This window comes from Balaenoptera physalus (genome assembly GCF_965194825.1).
Source record: "Balaenoptera physalus genome assembly, chromosome: 3".
NCBI lineage: Eukaryota > Metazoa > Chordata > Mammalia > Artiodactyla > Balaenopteridae > Balaenoptera > Balaenoptera physalus.
In genome coordinates this window covers 132,086,725-132,106,610 of record NC_138890.1, presented here as the reverse complement: position 1 = coordinate 132,106,610, position 19,886 = coordinate 132,086,725, and the positions used below count along the sequence as shown (strand labels likewise).

The 19,886-nt window shown below is 37.9% G+C and overlaps 1 protein-coding gene across 3 annotated transcripts in view; it reads left to right on the top strand.

The window, feature by feature from the left end:
* GAPT (GRB2 binding adaptor protein, transmembrane) overlaps positions 1 to 19,886 on the top strand; it is a 52,673-nt gene that overhangs the window by 23,506 nt on the left and 9,281 nt on the right. The window contains exons 1-2 of one of the 3 annotated variants that reach the window (XM_082457422.1): positions 1,363 to 1,492; positions 3,268 to 19,726. The gene's annotated coding sequence lies outside the window, so the exon portion shown is untranslated. Of the gene's footprint in view, positions 1 to 1,362; positions 19,727 to 19,886 lie in introns of those variants that run through there. The other 2 variants (XM_082457423.1, XM_082457424.1) reach the window with 2 other exon arrangements.

Below are 19,886 nucleotides of genomic sequence, written 5' to 3'. Positions count from 1 at the left end.
ACATCATTCATGGTTGCAGAATGGTGATTTTCTGATAGTGTCCGTTCTTTCTACATTTATTAGTTGCTATTCTATAAAAAATATTTTCTCATCACCAGAGGCTCAGAGGATGGGTGCGAGGGGAATTGGATGAAGGTAGTCAAAAGGTATGAACTTCCTGTTATAAGATAAATTAGTAGGGATGTAATATACAACATGATGACTGTAGTTAACACTGCAGTATGATATATAGGAAAGTTAAGAGAGTAGATCCTAAGAGTTCTCATCACAAGGAAAATTTTTTTTCTTTTACTTTTGTATCTATATGAGATGATAGATGTTAATTTAACTTACTGTGGTCATTATTTCACAATATATGTAAGTCAAATCATTATGTTGTACAGCTTAAACTTATACAGTGCTGTATGTCAATTATATCCCAGCAAAACTGGAAAAAAGTTTCCTTATCAACTAGGGTTATATTGTTATCCTCAACTGTAAGAGTAAATTAATGCGTTCCCTTTAATTACCAATTTTCAGAATAAGGATTCCAGTGTGGGCAAGGAAGTTTTTGTTTGCATGCTTACTTTTTATTTTTAATACAACTGTGGTCTCATGAATTTTTTATATGTCTCAAGTGTATTAATCAATTATATTCACTTTTTAAAAAAATGCTGGCCCATTCAGACAGTAGAGGTAGGAAATACATTTTTTTAAATCAGGAGTTTAAATTGACATTTGTCAATTCAAATTTGACTTATAGGGTTTTATCTAATTCTTTAGATTTTATACTTCCTCTCTTAAAATGAAAATTTTATTTTATAGTGGCATAATTATTTATTTGCTTTAGCTCTATAATATACATAAAATGACTTCCAAATAACAATACCAATATTACTATTAACAATAAAACCACTGAATTTGAAGCTCTTTTTGACCTTAGAATATATCTTTCCAAAGGTTTGCAGCAAGAATACAATATTCTAGAGTGATCTAAAGTAATTGTTTCCTCTGTCTGGTTATGTTAAATTCTGATATACAGTTAGTATCTTTCCTTTTAAAATATTTTCAGTTTTAGGGATTACTTTTTTTTTAAAATGTGTAAAATATTTACATGATTCAAAAGTCAAAATTTCATAAAAGTATACTCCAAGAGGTCTTGCTTCCATTTCTGTTCATTTAATACTGTTTATGTCCCAACCCCCATCCCAGTAGATATTTTCATTAGTGTTGGGTTTACCTTACAGAGTTTCCTTCTGAAAATATGAGCAGATATGTCTGCCTATCTATATCTACCTATCTACTTATCTATATATATGCATATATATATTGTATTCATATTCAAATACTTTTATTTCTCTTTCTTTCTCACACAAAATGTAGCATACCCAGTCCTCACTCTGAATCTGCATGAGACTCATTGAATCACCCAGCAGCTGGGCAGACCGAAGAGCCTGCTGGAAGATTGTGATTTTGCCTTTGTCCAGTGCAAGTTCAAGCCAGAGACAATTAGGTTGTTGGTGATACACTTGAATTTTATCTCAGGCTCGGGGTAGTTGAAGAAACACCTTCACACACAAATTTTAAATTTTAAATAGATTTTATTGTCATGCTGATGTGAAAATCTCTAGTTAAATGTGAGATCTTCAAGTAGAAACATCTGGTTGGTGTTTCTGAATGTAAAAAGAGATCAATAGATTTCTGAGTCATCCACCTAGGGGTGATAATTGGATTTGTGAGAATGAGTCAATTCTCCAAGAGAAAAAATACAGAGAAAGTAACAAGTAACTAATTTTGTAGAAAAGTCAATTCAGAAGAGGATATGCATATATTGGAATGTTTCAAGGAGTGCTGGGGCACACAGATAGTTTCAAAGAAATCAATTTACGAATTCCCAGCTGTTACATGAACTCTTTCCTGAAACTCATCTGCCTGTGAAGTACCCCATCTGCTTGTTCTCCTTTCCCAATTTCTCTTTCACAACTGCCCTTCTCCCATTTTACAGTAGGAGAGCACGCCTCTCATCTGTGCATCCATCCTTCCATCCATCCATCCATCTATCCAGAATTTTACTCTTGTGCATTTCCTCCAGGTGTAAACGTTACTGAACCAGGTTCGTTTGCTCGACACATGGCAAGCCAAATGCTGAGGCATGGAGGTTGGCAGCAGATAAAGGGTTTATTCACGAGGCAGCCGAGTGAGAAGATAAGAGAACAAGTCTCAGATTTGCCTCCCAAAGGTGAGGGGCTCAGGATATTTATAGAATAGAGAAGCAGAGTGGTCTTAGGTGTGGGGAAAGGAGATTGGAAGTAGGAAAAAGGTGAGGTAATCAGTGTTCTGTGCAGGCATATCTGAGTTACATGCTTCTTCGTGGGATGCATGATCAGAAAATGGCGGTGTTAGCAAGCTCTGAGGGTGGAGTTTTTGGCCCTCTGACATCAAAAGGTCATCTGTGGGACACTCATGCAGGCCCAGTTGGAGGGTCAGTGGTCCCAAACAGCCTTAACTTGAACTTAGCTTGAACTTGAACTTAGCTTGAACTTGAACTAAACAAATACTCCAAGTTCCTAAAAAAAAACTTAAGCAACCATTACCATAGCGACCCATATGTTAGAAGTATCATCTATAGAGAACAGTTAAAGGAGGCTTGCGACATATTGTCTAGGCTACCTGAAGTTTGGAGGGTAGGCAATTTGCAGGAACAATTAAAGGGAGCTTAGTCAATGAAGACAGGTTACAGGGTATCATTTATTAAGCAAGTTATAGTTTAAGGGATCCTAATTAATGACTGTCCTCAGTTTCATGAATACCTCTGGAGTATTTGTTCCCCAGAGCAAAGGGAAAGTTTGAGACTGCAGAGCTTCTGCAAGAAGCTTCCTCCAAGTGGCAAACCTGTGGCAAGACCTCATGCCTCATCATTTCTTTTCTTTTTCCTTTTTTACTTCTTTCTTTTCTGTGCCGAAGACTTAGAATTTAGAAGCAAGATGGTTGACACAGAGACAGGTTTTAAGACATTTATTTGAGTTGGAACACAGTCAATTTTTTGATTGATTTGTTCGGCAGTGAAGACTGTGTTTGCCAATTAAATTATATAGTGGAAGTTTTCAGTAAACTGAAGGTACAACTCCATAGTTTTGTCAAAAATGTATTAGAGGCACATACACAATATTCACTGTGTCACATATTATATTCCTTGTGACCCTTAATCTTATGAAAAAATTTACATATCAACTTAAAAATGTGTGAGACGTTACATAATTTTCAAAGTTTTTTTATTATGGGGTACAGGGACCAAAACATTTGAAGTCCTGTGAGTTAGAGGACCTGAAGAGACAGAAAAGGACCAGAAAAAGTCAGGGGCAAGGAAGAGAACCAGAAGAGAAGGCAGAAGAGACTCCAGTCCAGGAGGTAAGTATGATGGCAAAAAAGAGGGGTAATGAGAAGTGCTAAACATTGCAGAAAGGTTAAGGAGAATAATAACTAGATACAAATCTTTGTGAATGCAGTTTCTGCAGGTGGGATAGAGTTAATAGTCTGTTTAGATCAATCAAAAAGTTGAGCAGTGATGACAAGGAAAATAGAATACTGTTTATAATACTATGTGCCAGATCACTGGGGTTAAAATAGATTTTGTAACTGAAAGAGCAATTCAGGATGTTGGACAGTGAAGACTGTTTGAAGGAATACAGTGGCGGGGGGCAGGGGACATAGAGAGAGGAACTTGCCTTCGGGAGAAGGAAGAGAGCTCTTCCTCTGAAACTGGCGGGAGTGAGCAGAGAGCTGTTGAGACAGCTGGAGAGGAGGAAGCAGCCAGAACCTCCAGCTCCAGGCGACGGCCTCAGTGAAGGAGAAAGGGAGGTCCTGTGCTGAGAGTAGCCATCTGGGTGGAGAGCAAAGGAGTCCAACGACTGCTGAGAAATTATGCCAAGAAATTTCTAAGAGAGGTTTAGGAGAGAGGACCACTTTAGGACTGTTGCTCATTGTAATTTTCTTATGAGTTTTTAAAGTGTAATTTTGTCAATACTGTCCCCTTTAAGGTTTCTATATTTTTCAAATTTCCTACAGTGAACAAGGAATAAAGAAATTTTTTTTCGAAATAAGGGGTTAAAAAATAAAAGATCAAAGAAGGTGCAGGTAAACAATGTCATCAGCCTACATCAAACTAAAAAGCTTCTGCACAGCGAAGGAAATCATCAACAAAATGAAAAGGCAACATACAGAATGAGAGATAATATTCGCTAACCATTTATCTGATAATTCATTAATATTCAGGATATTAATATCCACACCTAATAATAATAATAACGCAATTAAAAATGAGCAAAAAACTTGAATAGACATTTTTCCAAAGAAGATATACAAATAGCCCACAGGTACATGAAAAGGTGCTCAACATCACTAATCATCAGGGAAATGCAAATCAAAACCACAATGAGACGTCACCACACACCTGTTAGGATGTTTATTATAATAAAGACAAGAGATACCAAAAGCTGTCAGTGATGTGGAAAAATGGAAATCCTTGTATACTCTTGGTGGAAATGTAAACTGGTACAGTCACTATGGAAAACAATATGGAGATTCCTCAAGAAATTAAAAATAGAACTACCATATGATCTAGCAATTCCATTTCTGGGTATATATCCAAAGGAAACAGAATCATAGTCTTGAAGAGATATCTGTGTCCCATGTCCACTACAGCATTAGTCATGATAGCCAAAGTATGGAAACAAGCTAAGTGTCCATCAATGATGAAGGAAGCAAATGTGGTATACGTAGACAGTGGAATATTATTCAAATGCCTTAAAATAAAGGAAATCCTGTTATTTTCAACAACATGGATGAACCTGGAGGGCATTATGCTAATTGAAATAGACAAAGACAAATATTGCCTGGTATCACTTATATATGAAATCTAACAAAAACATCAAACTCATAGAAACAGTAAAATGGTGATTGCCAGGGGATGAGGGGTGGTGGGGGAAATGAGAGGTTGGTAGAAGGGTTTAAACTTTCAGATATAAGATGAATACGGTCTGAGGATCTAGTGTATAGTATGGTGTCTATAGTTGACAGTACTGTGCTGTATAATTGAAATTTTCTAAGAGAGTAAATCTTGTGTTCTCACGAAGAAAAAAAAGTAAATATGTGAGTGATGAATGTGATAATTCAATTGGGGAATCCTTATATGTATATCAAATCATCACACTGTATGCTTTAAATGTATCATAAGGTGTCAATTATACCTCAATAAAGCTAAAACATTTTCAAAACAATGTCCTCAGCAAACCCCGTTGGTACTGTAGCATAAAGGAGGAGTCATTGCATTTATGTGGAATATCTCAATGTTTCTGAGTTTGTTTTGCCAGTTTGAGGAGGCTTATAAAGATGTCTTCTGAAACGTTAGGTGAGTACTTTCAAGCAGCCTACCCACAGCTGAGCCGACTAGCTGGAACAGTCAGCCATACTACCCGCTCAGATTTTGCTGGCCCTGAGTAAGATGGTTTCTAATGATCAGTGTGCATAGAAGTCATGCTTATAACAAAGATAGTGATGACTTGGCATGTATACAGGAATTGAGTGTGAAAAAAAAAGGTTCATTGCCAAACCCAGATTTTTAGCCAGTAGAGGGCACTCTTCTCTAGGTTTTGGGTTCTACAGCATTTGCTCCTAGTTTTTCCTAGTGGTGATGCAAGTATTAAAGATAGATAAAGCCAGGCACTAGGTAAAGTGATAAGGACACATTATAATCAGTAATCTACTACTGCAGTAGGGAAAGGAGTTCAGCGTGAACTGAACTCAACTTTGATTTATACAGAGATGACTGAGTGTTTAAAGGGAGGATGAGAATGGGGGTGTTGGTGAGCAGAGGCTCAGCAGAGTCAGGAAGGTGAAAGCTTACAAAAAGCAGGACGAAGTGGGGGTAGGTCCATATGAAACCCATCTGGGTTTGCTAACCGGCACTTATCAAAATTAGGCTCCTACCATCCCACAGACACTGGGAGATGGGCTCTATCTTTAAGTATTGGCTGGAACAAACAGTAAAGTCTTTTGGCAGCAATGAGTTTTCTCAGGCAGGTACTTTAAGGGGGTGTGAGGGTCATCCTAGGGGTTCAGTCTTGAGCTACTAGAAGCTATGTTGCTATTTGTTCAAGTCTTTATAGGCCAAGGTTGAGGCCTGCTTGAGAAAGGGCTTGAGAGGAACCTGGCTAGAGTTTGGTCAAGGAGACAATTTTTGTCACAGGGAACGGTATTAATACTAGTTTTATTGACAAAAATATAATTCCACTACCTTCTCTACCAGTGGGACAATGCTGATACTTCTCGACTTACTGACAATAATTCTGCTTTAGAACTGCCTTAAGATCTCCACAGAATTTGGGAGACAACTTGAGAAATGGTTCTCTCTGTCCTGAGAGAACTGTTGTCTTGTCCCTGTCCTTTTTCCTTTAAAGAATCTTCAAGAAGAGAAAGGATCACTTGTGTTTCTTAACAAAACTCCATAATGTCCTTCTGTAAACCATGCATCAGCCGGCAAAGAGAAGTAGTTAACCTCATTTGTCACCTCCGCTCCGGGGGAGGACAGGCAAGCTTGGCCTAACCCATCAGAGCATCATACACCCTGAGTCAAACAGTTCTTCCAAGAACTGACTTGAAACCTGACTCAGGCCAGTGGTCAATTCTGGGACTTCTGGAACTGTTGAGAAGTCAGGCACTCTTGCCACTAAACTGCCAGCTGTAGATATAGCAAGCTTGGGGCTGCAGGAGATTCCAGCTGGAGAGGGCCTCCAGAGGAACGGGGGGTGCAACCAAGAGGAGGAGGTGCCATTGCTGATGCCATTTCTTGAGCTGTTGGATCCAGACACTTCATGTTGTTTTATCTTGGTTTGTTCTAATTTATTTTGAAGTATTTCAAATATTCAAGAAGGTATGAAAATTATTGTAATCAACATCCATGTACCCATCAGGCAGTTTGGGAAATAAGAGATTACCAGTGAAATTGAACTCATGGACTTTTCAGTTATAAAGGTCAATAAATCTATTTTGTGTAAGCCAGTTTGAGTTGAGGCTGTGTCCCTTACAACAGGAGAGTTCCAACACATATCCAGTAAAGTATGTCCTAAGATGATCTGAAAGCATAGTACATAAACAAATGTAAAAATATAAATAAATGCACAGTGCATCAGTCACAGTTTTAGTTGCAAGTAATGGATCCCATTGAAGCTGAATTTTTACCTTTTTTGAAAAATTAAGACTTTTGTTTTTAGAACAGTTTAAGGTCCATAGCCAACTTGAGGGGAAGGTATAAAGATTTCCCATATACTCCCTGCCCTCACACATGTGGGGCCTCCCCAGTTATCAACACCCCCTACCAGGGCAGTACATTTGTTACAACTGACCTACACTGACACATCATAGTCACCCAAAGCCCATAGTTTACATTACCGGTTCAGTCTTGGTGTTGTGCAATTTACGAGTTGGATAAATGTATAATGTCATTTATCCATCATTAGGGTATCATAAATAGTGTTTTCACTGCCCTGAAAATCCTCTGTACTCTGCCTATTCATATCTCCCCCCTTCCCCAATCACAAGCAACCACCGGTGTTTTTACCGTCTCCATAGTTTTGCCTTTTCCAGAATGTCATATAGTTGGAATCATACAGTGTGTAGCCTTTTCAGATTGTTCTCTTTCACTAAGTAATATGCATTAATTTTCCTTCATGCCTTTTCACGGCTTGATAGCTCATTTCTTTTTAGTGCTTTAGTATTCCACTGTCTAGATATTTATTTATCTATTCAGTTACTAAAGGACATCTTGCTTGCTTCCAAGTTTTTTTTTTTTTTTTTTTTTAGGGATGTTTGCATATTTTATTCTTTAAAAAATGTATTGACTAAAACATTCTTTAAATTCTATAGTGCTTTACAATTTTCAAAAGTTTCACACACGTTACTTCATATAATCCCATAATAACCCTTTATCCCCCTACCCTTATATTGCCCCTCCCCCTTCCCTCTTCCCACTGGTAACCACTAGTTTGTCCTTTATATCTGTGAGTCTGCATCTTTTTTGTTTTATTCACTAGTTTGTTGTATTTTTTAGATTCCAGATATGTGATACCATACAGTATTTGTCTTTCTCTGTCTGACTTATTTAGCATAATGCCCTCCAAGGCCATCCATGTTGCAGCAAATGGCAAAATTTCATTATTTTTTATGGCTGAGTAGTATTCCATTGTGTATCTGTATCTATCTATCTGCTTGTCTGTCTGTCTGTCTATCTGTCTACCTGCCTACCACATCTTCTTTATCCATTCATCTGTCAATGGACACTTAGGTTGTTTCCATGTCTTGGTAATTGTAAATAATGCTGCTATGACATTGGGGTGCATGTATCTTTCTGAATTAGTGTTTTTGTTTCTTTGGGTGTATACCTAGGAGTAGAATTTCTGGGTCATATGGTAGTTCTATTTTTAGTTTTTTGATCTCCATACTGTTTTCCATAGTGGCTGCACCAATTTACATTATTATAGCAGAATAAAGCTGCTATAAACATCCTTGTGCAGGTTTTTGTGTGGACATAAGTTTTTAACTCCTTTGGGTAAATACTAAGGGGCATGATTGTATGGTATTGTGTGGTAATTGTACGGTAAGAGTATGTTTAGTTTAGTAAGAAACCACCAAGATTTTGCAACCTTTTAAGCCTAAGGACAGAAGGTCTCAGTGAGCCTGGCCCTGATACTTTCCTATACTTGGCTTGTCTTGACAATATGCTGCCGGGATACTTGAAGCCCCTTTTTACCCCCCAGAAATGCTCTTCTTTGACCTACCCCTTAAGGCCATACTCAGAAGCAGAAAATACAGAGCACCCTTTGTCCCTGACCTTGTCTCCACTAGACATCCATGTCTAGTACATGCTAGAGGCCCACCAGCTGCTTGACAATAAGCTGTACATTTTCATGCCACTTCCTAGACCTGTCCAGAGACACGCCAGCCCACCAGAAGGGACTTTGTATGAACTCAAGGAGGCTGAGGCAACCGGTGGTCTCGTGGCTCAACACAACTTCTCTTCTCCAGAGAGCCTCATTTAACAGTGGAGATCTTGCCATGTCTACATGAACTGAGTCTGTGCTTGCTCTGCAGTTTTCCAGACTATTCAGTGATATATACATAGGTGGTGAAACTGTAACGAAAAGCAAGGAATGATTAACAGAAAAAACCTGGATTGCCGTTACTCTGGAGATGAGGGAAGACAGTGTCATAGGGTGGCGCAAGTTTGGGGCTTCCAAAATAGTGGTGATTTTCAGTTTCTTTACCTGAGTGTTGATACATACACTGATGTAACATTGTGCTAAAGGGAGCAGCTAATGCAGGGCCTAAAGGCAAGAACGAACTGAACGCAGTGGAGGGTTCGCAGACAGCAAATGTGTCTGGGGTTCAGTGAGGGAGGGAGGAAGCAGGGGCCAGATTATGAAAATCCTTATCAGTAAAAGTGAGGTAATTCCAAGACTACAGGAAGCCACTCAAGGGTCTTAGTAAGCAGGGGGCTGATGTGGTCTAATTTATGTTTGAGAGATATCACGCTGTCAGCTTTACGGCAGTATTGGAGGGTGAGCAGGGTAGGATAAAGAAGCAGTAAGAGGCTGTTTCATTTGTTCAGGCAGAGATGGTGTGGTCTGGAATAAGGACATGTCCGTGTACATACAGAGAAGAGGGCAGACTCTGTGTGTAACAGCTTACTAAGTCCAGTCAGAGCTAAATGTGAGGTCATTTCCATCACCCTCCCTGGTAGTCACAAGGGTTACCAGCCTCAGGCCATTTTAAGCATGTCACTCCCCTTCTGTGAATTGTTTAATCTGGTACATCACAGGCATTTGGTTACATAAAGAGAAGGAGGGCAGTTCATAAATACCGTAGAGGTTAAAAGCACTTGCTCTAGATTCAGGTCACATGCTGTGAGTTTGAATTCAGGCTCTGGAAAGAGATCTGGCCTTGGGTAGGCCTCAGCTTCTTCATCTCCAAACTAGTAAATAACACCCATCCCTATTCTTGCAGAAATTAACAAAAGAAAATCCACATAAAGAGATGAGAGAATGGTCTGACATATGCTCAAGTGTGAAATCAACGTGTATGTACTATTAGTGCCATTTTAGCCATCATGCGAATTCTTGGCAGTTTTTAGTAACATATATTTTTGTGGTGAACTTTGAGCACTTTGCAGATTTTTTTTTACAACACTACGTTTCAAGTTCTCTTTATTTATTTATTTTTGGTTGCATTGGGTCTTCATTGCTGCGTGTGGGCTTTCTCTAGTTGCAGCGAGCGGGGGCTACTCTTCATTGTGGTGCACAGGCTTCTCATTGCAGTGGCTTCTCGTTGCAGAGAACGGGCTCTAGGCACACGGGCTTCAGTAGTTGCAACATGCAGTGTCAGTAGTTGTGGCACACAGGCTCAGTAGTTGTGGCGCAAGGGCTCAGTAGTTGTGGCTTGCAGACTCTAGAGCACAGGCTCAGTAGTTGTGGTGCACAGGCTTAGTTGCTCCATGGAATGTGGGATCTTCCCTGACCAGGGATCCAACCCATGTCCCCTGCACTGGCAAGCGGATTCTTAACCACTGCGCCACCAGGGAAGTCCCTCAAGTTCTCTTTTAATAGTGAAGAAAACTGAAGTAAAGAGTTAAGCGGTTCTCAAGATCATACAGCACAGAGCCATAGAATATTAGTTCAAAAGAGGCCTGACTGTTCAATACCGGCTTGCTGGGGACTTTAAATACCTGAAGACCTTTTAAAAACTAGTAATGCTCAAGTTACACCCTCAGAGATTTTGCTCTAATTTTTGTGGCCTGGAACCCAAGCATCAAGATTCTTAAAGCTCCTTAATGAGATTCCAATGAACAGCTAGAGTTAAGAACCATTAACTCATTAAGATCCATTTTACAGAGAAGAAATTGAGGTTCTCTGTGATTAAATGACTGGCTCAAGCTAGTTAATGTTAGAGATACGATAGACTCTGAGGACAAGAAGGAGATGGTCTTCAAATTCTGATAAACTAGCCAATAAAAGGAACATATTACGGTGAGATATGTCTCTTAAGAATGAACAACATGATATTAGCCTGCTCTACTAATGAGAAGCCAGTGATCTACAACGAAGCATAGAAAATGGGTTTCAGAGACATCGACTTGGCTGGGGCATAACACTGGCTTATCTGAGACTATTAACAATTTATGCCTCACCACTAAATGCCCTCATGCTCTGGGTGAATGTTCACCAATATTTACCTGAAGATGAATTGGCTTCCAGAGTGTGTTTCCCACAGGGAGAGAAAAAGATGCCCTCTTTATTGGGACCCTTTTAGACAGGTCCTCTGCCCTACCCACTCCGTCAGTGTTTGTTGTTTTCTTCACCCTCTACTCCTCCTCCTGGGAATAAAGTTATATAGGGCACCATCTCAGTTTGGGGGGAAAGAAGTGACTCTAAACAGCTACTATTCTCTCTCTCCCCCTAACCTCCTGCTCAGAAACAGTGTATAACTCAGATCACTCAGGGTCTTCAAGCAAAGGCTTGAGAATATGCTTTCCTCTGATGAGTGAGCCTCCCCTAGTACCTGCTTCCCGTGCCAGGTCTGAAATGGTAATAGTGATTGACACTGTTCTTGGGAGAAAGGTGTCTGCTATCCAGTAGTTCTTACATCCAGTCTGACTACAGTGTAAAGTTTCAAAATATGTGCAGTTATTTTTAAAGTAATGATATGTTATAATGTACCTTGCAGAATTTTCTGAAGAAGTTGGCAGAATCAACCAGTGACTGATTTGGTGCCTATTATTAATCCTAGTTTATAATACTCTCCTCCTCAAATGAACAAAAACCAAAAATCTGTTGAAATAGTTTATCCATTATTTGACTTGTGAAATTATATACACAGTCTAAGATGAACGGTGTATCTTCTGTTGGACTGCTAAATTATGCAGCTTTCAATTTTTTTCATGAAGAAGTAAAATGTTTTCAATTTTTTTCAGCTTTCCCAATGTCCATTTATTTTAATCTGAAGGAATAAAAGGGGAAACAGCGAGGGAAGGAGAAGGAGTGTTGTTCAACTGAAGTTGAAACCAGCTTCAAGTCATGTTATCTGATATGCGCTAGCAATTAGGAAAGACTTATGATGAAAAAGGAGTTGGAGTGAAAGGAAATATATGCTAAACATGAAAACTGCTTTGAAATATCATCTTCTGAATGTGATGGCCATTTTTATACTATTCATTTGTACTTAGTAGAATTTGAAGGAATCTTAGGGATTACTGAATCCATTGCTGTTTTGTAGATGAAGAAAGCAAGATGGAGAAGTCATATTATTTGCCCAAGATCACAGAATTATTCCTTTTAGGTTAAATTGCTTTATACCTGTGTTTTTAGATTGAATATTATTTTTCAGCAACACATCCCTTAAGTAAGCCAAGGTGTGCCAATGAAAGACCATATTCATAATCTCAGAAAGTAGAAATTCCCTGCTTTGACTGGGTGGCAGCTCAAGTTTCATTAATAACTCCCATCCTTCTTACCACCAGCCTTTACCAACCTTCAGGCTCAGAAAGTTCCAGATAAGGTTATAACTCATCCAGCTCAAAGTCTACCTGCAATTTAGCAAAATTTCCCCTCCCAAATTAGTAGACCAGTTTACCAAAGAAGATGGTAATCTGAATGAATAAAAACATATATCTAGCTACCTCAATTTTTCATGACTTTTAAAGGTATTGTCTTACTCTTCATCTCCACTTTCTTTTTTTTAATTAAGATACATAATGTAGTGCATAAATCTGAAATGGACAGCTTGATGAATGGTTATATATAAATACGTCTTTGTAGCCACCACAAAGATCAAGATATAGAACATTTTCTAGCATCTGAGACGGCTCCCTTATATACCTCCCAGTCTTTAATAATCACCTTTCTTCCGACTTCTACCATTATATGGTTGTAGAAAGCTTTACGTGATTTCAGGAGTGGAATCATACAACATGTACTCTTTTGTGCATAGCTTCTTTAATTATATATTAAGTTTGTAAGATTCATCCATGTTTTTGTGCATATCAGTAACTTGGCTGTTTTCATTGTTGTGTAGTACTCCATTGTGTGGATTTACCATGCTCCATTTACCCACTGTATTGTTGATGGACATTTGGAATGTTTCTAGAGCTTTGGGACATTATGAAGAAAGCAGTCATAATCAGAAACGACCTTCATTTCTGTTGAGTATATACATAGGAGTGCAATTCCTAGGTCTTTTTACTTTGTTTTTCTTTCAGTGTCTTCTTTTTTAGCCCTTGACCATAATCTAACCTTTCTAAGTTGTTAAATGAACCATAACAATATACGTCTCTTTAGTCCTGACAAGTGTTTCAGGTGGCAGATTTCATAGCTTAAAATGGTCCACCAATAGAGTAACATCTTTCATGGTTCACTGCCTATGGCATCCCTGATGGATTTTGCTCTCTCATTTTCTTATCTCTAACTTCCTGTCATATATATTCTGACTTAATGTAAGGAGAGAAAAGCAGATAGACTCTTGAAGGGGACATCTAGGGACTTTCTTTTTATCTATTCCTCACGGAGGTGGTATAGTATAGAGGAAAATTACTAGATCAGAATCAGGAGACTGTTTTGATATCTGGTCTAGATTTCTACTTTCTATGGAGTAAATCACATCACTTCTCTGAGCCTCAGAGGGTTCAATTATATCAATAGTTCCCAAACCTGGCCACAATTCAAAATCATCTGAGGAGATGTCAATGTCCCTTTTTCTTATGAAAGTGGGACATGTTTATGAAAAAAGATCAAATAGTATAAAAGACTGTAAAATCAAAAGTAAAAATTCCTCCCCCCCACACACAGTCTGTGCAATCCCTTATTGCTCTAACTCAGAAATTCCTTGGTATTGTTCTTAACTTTTAGACTGAAGATCCCTGGGCCCGACTCCAGACATAATGAAGCAGAATCCCCAGGGTCCTATGAATTTGTATTTTTTTTTAAAGTTTCATAAGTGATCTTGATAGACTTTCAGGTTTGGGAATGAATTCCTTGACTAAATAATATCTCAGATCTCTTCCAGTAAAATCCATTCCCATCCCCTCAACATTATATGATTTAAGTTTGCCAGCTGCTAACAGGATTGACACTAAGCATAACTAAAGCAACAGCAACAGTGGTTCTATTTTGACCTCTTCTTATTCATGCCTTCTCTCCTCACCTTCAACTGCTCAATTTCCTCACTTTAAAATTTTCTTAACTCCTTGGCCCACACAGTGAAACTTTACTAGTTGAAAGGCAGTGACTCATTCCATTAAAGCTCTAGTTGCTTTTTGGCTAATCCCATAAACCCATCAGTATTAATGAATTTTCTAGCTAATAATAGGCTACCTTTCCCAGGCAACATAATGCCTTATGCTAAAATGTTTGCTTCCATAATGCCTTTAACCAGTAGCATGGAGTTTGGGGGCTCCCTACAGAATATCCAGGAAGATGTTTTTAGTCAGTCATGCTTTCAAATAAAATCCACATTCACAAACATTTTTCCACGTCTGTCATCACCAATATTACTCAGTTCAAGTATCTGGAAAAGTACATGGTTAAAATAAATAGATTTTAACTGACACAAAAGAAATTGCTAGGAATTTTAATCACAGTTAAGTAAATTGGTTGTTGATCATCAAATAATAGGAGAAGAAAGATTATCTGGATAAACTATTCAGTCCAAATTACACTAGAGAACAATTTACCTCCCACGCCCTCTGCTACCCAAAGGACGTGGTGGAAGGAAAAGAAGGAAAAGAAAGCCTAACTATAATTGCTATGATTAAAAAGGGAACTGTAAGAAGACAATAAAAATGTGTCTTGCTAGGCCAAAGATAGGAAGGTAGGAAAACAGAACTCAAGACATAATATCTGATCCATATAAATGATGATTATACAATAATTCTATTTTGAAAAAATATATATATAGCATCTCTTCTGTAAATTCAAAGAATGGTTATATCTATTACTTAAAAATAAATCATATCTAGAGAAAAAGGCCAGGGAATATCCCTTCATTTTATTTATCTTTAGAAAAACTAAAGTGATAAAGGGTTAAAACTTTCCTAAGTTCAAACAGCAAAATCCAGATGAACTTCCAGCTGTCCTGAATTCTAGAGTAGACTGTATAATCTTACATAAATATTGTATTTATTACATTACTTGCAGATTGTGTGCATGTGTGTGTGTATTATTACTTGGAAGGGTGGTTAATGTTGCAGTTAAAATATTGGTAGACTGAAGACTGAATTCACATTTCAAGCTTCACAACTTCATAACCTCCTTCACTCTGAGATCTTTGCCTAGAACACTCCTATTCTGCCTTGATTATCTCCTTCGTGTTCTGTGAGGCTTTGCTCACGTCTTCCCTTCCCTGACAGCTGTGAGCTGGGTGCCTCTTTTCCTTGCTCCCACTGTTCCCTGTGCATAACGGTGTCTTTCTTAGCTCCTACCGTCTTGATCTGAAAAGATCTGTGGGTACAGCCTCTTCACTAGGCTTTAGGTGCTGCAAGGGAGTTTGTTCACTATTGCATCCCCATTGCTTAGCATAATGCCTGGCACAATGACAGTGTCCAGTCAGTATTGACAATATTGTTCTTCGAATGTCCAATTGGTATTTCAGTAACTAAATCTTCTTTTAAACTGCCTCATGCAAAGTTCATCCTCTGTGCTTGAAAAAGTTCCAGTACAACATAAAAGGCAAAATTTCCGTTACTTTACCATCTTGTCTGTCTAATTCAGCATTTCCCATTTTGGTATTCCACCGAGTTGTCCTCTGAGAGATGCTGTTAAATAAGGGTTCCGTGATGGAGACTTGTCATTCAGCCTAGCGAGACAGCTAGTGTGGTGACTTTAGCACACAGGTGATGGAGGCAAAATGCCAGCCACACAGGGGGAGTGAGTACCTCACCACTCTGCCTTCCTCCCCTCCTCTGTAAGAAAGGACGAATAGAGTCCTCTCCTATCAAGTTGTCAGGATTTACTGAGTAGCGCACAACAGATTTAAATACATAGTATAGTGCTCAGGAAATGCTGGCTACTATTATTAAATGAAGTTACACAGTTTTTCTTTCATATTTGGTTTTGTTTTGTTTGCTTGCTGTAGGACTGCTCATAGCTTTTAGTATGCTGAGTGCCTATGAGTCTCCAGGTAAGCAGTACTTTCCAAATTTACTTGATGAAACTTCTACTAGAAAATTCCAGAAGTAGTACACTTTGGAATATACTTTAGGAAATCCTGTCTTATCAATTTAAAAGAATATTAGCATATTCTGAACCAAAATTGGGACACTGGTTTGACATGTATAGATGTAACCTGGGGCACTGGTACATAGTACTTGGAACAAGGACTGTTCTAACATACAAGCAAATAAATAAAGATCTATGCATTACTACATTTTAAAATATTTCTTTTTAAAAATTTTAAAGTGCAAATAAAATGACTTATTTATTCTAAAGTGAGGACTGCCTGAAGATTACACACAGCATTAAACTTTTAAAAAGTTATAAAAATTAAAAGGTAAAATGCACACTCTTTTAGGAATTGTAGTGGGTTGAATGGTGACCTCCTCCCCCAGCCCCCAAAAGAGCCATCCAAATCCTAATTCCTGGAAGCTGTGAACAGAACCTTATTTGGAAGTAGGGTCTTTACAGGTGTAATTAAATGAGGGGTCTGAGAAAAGATCATCCTGGATTATCTGGGTGGTCCTATATCCAATGACAGTGACCCTATAAGAGATACATAGAGGAAAAGACAAGAGGAGAAGCCATGAGACAATGGAGCAGAGATGGGGGTGATGTGTCTACAAGATGAGGAACACCGGGGATCACCAGGAAGCACCAGAAGCTGGGAGAGAGGCCTGGATGGATTCTCCCCTGGGGTGTCCAGAAGAACCGCCCCTGCCCCACCCCACCCCCCCTTGATTTTGGACTTCTGGCCTCCATAATGTGAGAGAATAAATTTCTGATGTTTAAAAAAACACAAAAATAAAGTGGAGATTGCAAATATTGCTCCAACAAAAAAACCACCTAGGCTTTATGAATCATTTTCTGATATAGTTGGAGAATTATTACTGGGTAAAAATGAAGGGCTGGACTTCCTTACTCAAAAACTCGTGCAATTTATCTTAATTCTTGTGCATCTGATAAGAACTTCCTCTAGAGCCAGGAAACTTTGCAAGTATGAAATGATGTGAAAGGAGGAAGTAAAGAAGGAAGTAACTGACCTACGTGAAAAAGAGGAACAAGTTCTAAACAAAAGCAGGTTTAACACATAACCAAAAGAAGAAAAGAAAGCTCGGCATACCAATCTCAAGGTAAGTAAGAACCTGCTTTAAGGTGTTTGTGTGAAATGAAAACTATAACAAACTAGTTCATTTTAAATAATCAATGGCTTTTTATCTTATCAAACACAGTCTGTAGAATTAGGTGGCCATAGTTGAAAAACCACTTTACAAATTGAGAGTGAAGTTAATGTTTCTTTACTGGTATAGAGGCTCACAAGGATAAGCGTGTGCTTTGTTGTTGCCTTGGTTTCAAACAGAAGGGCAGTATCTGACTGAAAACTTCAGAAGTTTGTCAACAATTTGTGATTTTAAGACAAATAATTGTTAGGTAACCTGTTGGAATTGTCTTCCAAAACAGAAGCAGTCTTCTTTCAAATTGGGCAAAGTGAAACCTATAAGTTATATTTGAAGGACTCTTGTTTAACATATGTATCCCATTCTAGTAGGTCTTTATTCATGTCTTGCAGGGCTTTTCCTATTAAGTTATTTTGAAGAAAGAGGACGGATGCATTTATTTTCCTGTAAAATGTCTCCTTGTCTTTATCTCAGAGAACACTACTTTGACAAACAGCTTTAATATTGGGAATGTACTGGAATGTCTACATAGAAGAACACAGATGGTTAAAAATAAATTCTCCTCTCGAAACTCCAGAGAGCCATTTATTACCTTATCCTCAGAGGACAATAGTTAGCCTTCCTCACTGCTGTTGCAATCCTGGCAGCTTTTAAAAAGCTGATTAATTTCAATCAATATGTGAAATTTAGTTCAAATATGCTGGCAAATATTTACTTAAATGAGTTATCGTTTATACCATGAAATATCTTACATATGGTCAGTTCTCAGCTGTTGCAAAAAAGGCAGTGGGCTCCTAATGGTTAAAGTCACTTGCCAAACCTTTGCCTTTGAACACAAGCACTGTGTCTGGCCTTTTAAAGGAGGGAACCTACAAAAGTTCCAAAGAGAGTAAAAGATGTTGCAGACTGGGGTGTCTGTCCCTATAGTTTTATCAAATAAATGTTATGAGTTAACTGCATCTCCTATTTAATTTCGTATTTTATGTGAAATGCCAATTGAAAATTTGCATACTGATGTATTCTAACCTTGAACAAATTTAGAAAAGTTCACTGTTGTACATGAGTTCCTACTGAGAGCAGGGCACAATTTCATGGGGTTTCTTTTTTCCTGTTTATCATTACTAGTTTTATCCTAATGCAGGTTGCTCCCTTCATTAACACATATTTAACAAGCTAGCTATTCTGTGTCTAGTACTGCTGCTGGTAATATAAAGATGAATAAGATACAATTCCGAACACTCAAGAACCTCAGAGCTAATCATCTATAAAAATTTAGTGATGGATGTGCTTGATAGACATTCATAGAAATGTGGGTAGGAATAATATTGGGGGGAAATTTTTTACTTGAATCCAGATTTAATCACTTCTTAGTCATTAAAGAAGTTACTTAACTTTTTTAATCCTCTCTTTTCTCACATAAAATGGGCATAACAGTAGTATCTATTTAACATGACAGCTGTGCATTGTAGGATTAAATGAGATAATCCGTGTAAAAGTGTTTAGAAGCTGACCCCAAATAACTAAATATTATTGATGATGACATTCAGTGGATGATGATAATCATCTCATAAGCACTATGAAATTGGATGACTATAGTTAACAATACTGTATTATTTATTTGAAAGTTGCTAAGAGAGTAGATTGTAATGTTCTCATTACAAGAAAAAAAATTGTAACTGAGCTGATGCATATTAACTAAATTTAGTGTTTTGATCAATTCACAATACACACATATATCAAATCATGTTGTACACCATAAACTGATACAGTGGTATATATCAATTATATCTCAATAAAACTGGAAGAAAACAACAACAATAATGAAAACAATATTGGCTATAAGTATTTCTGTGACTAGGCTAAAAACATACAGTACTAATACTTTGTTGATAAAATCATAATAGAACATTCAGCCGAGTTGAACACTTCCATTTTTCTCTCCTCTTTGCCATTTTAAAGCATCAACAGGTAGCACTCTAAAATTATCTTAATTAAATGAAAGTTATTTGCTGGAAGTTGTGAGAAGACTAGTGATAGGAAGTCTTTCAAATTTTGTCTTAAATATTTTGGTTTTAGGTATTTTGTGTTACATCAAAGAGCTCTTTTCTTTTTTTAAGTATACACTGTACCTTTTAGAAGACATGTGTTGAGTTTTAAACTGTGAACTTAAACAATCAGATGCTTAGATTTGGAGTCCTATGTTTATTTAATCATTCATTCAATAAATATTGACTGAGTGTCTTTTTTGTGCTAGGTGTTGTGCTTTTCTTTAGGAGTATTCAGAGGAAAAGACCTGATCCCTGCCCACCATTTAACCAGGTAGGAAGACGCACAATTTGCTGTAATTTAGATTGCCATGCTATAATAGAGGACTGACTCATTAATATGGGGATACAGAGGAATGTGTGATTAAGGAAAAGACATGGTTGCAGATCACTACAAAAAGGGACAGGCAAGGTTTCACAGAGGAGGCGATAGG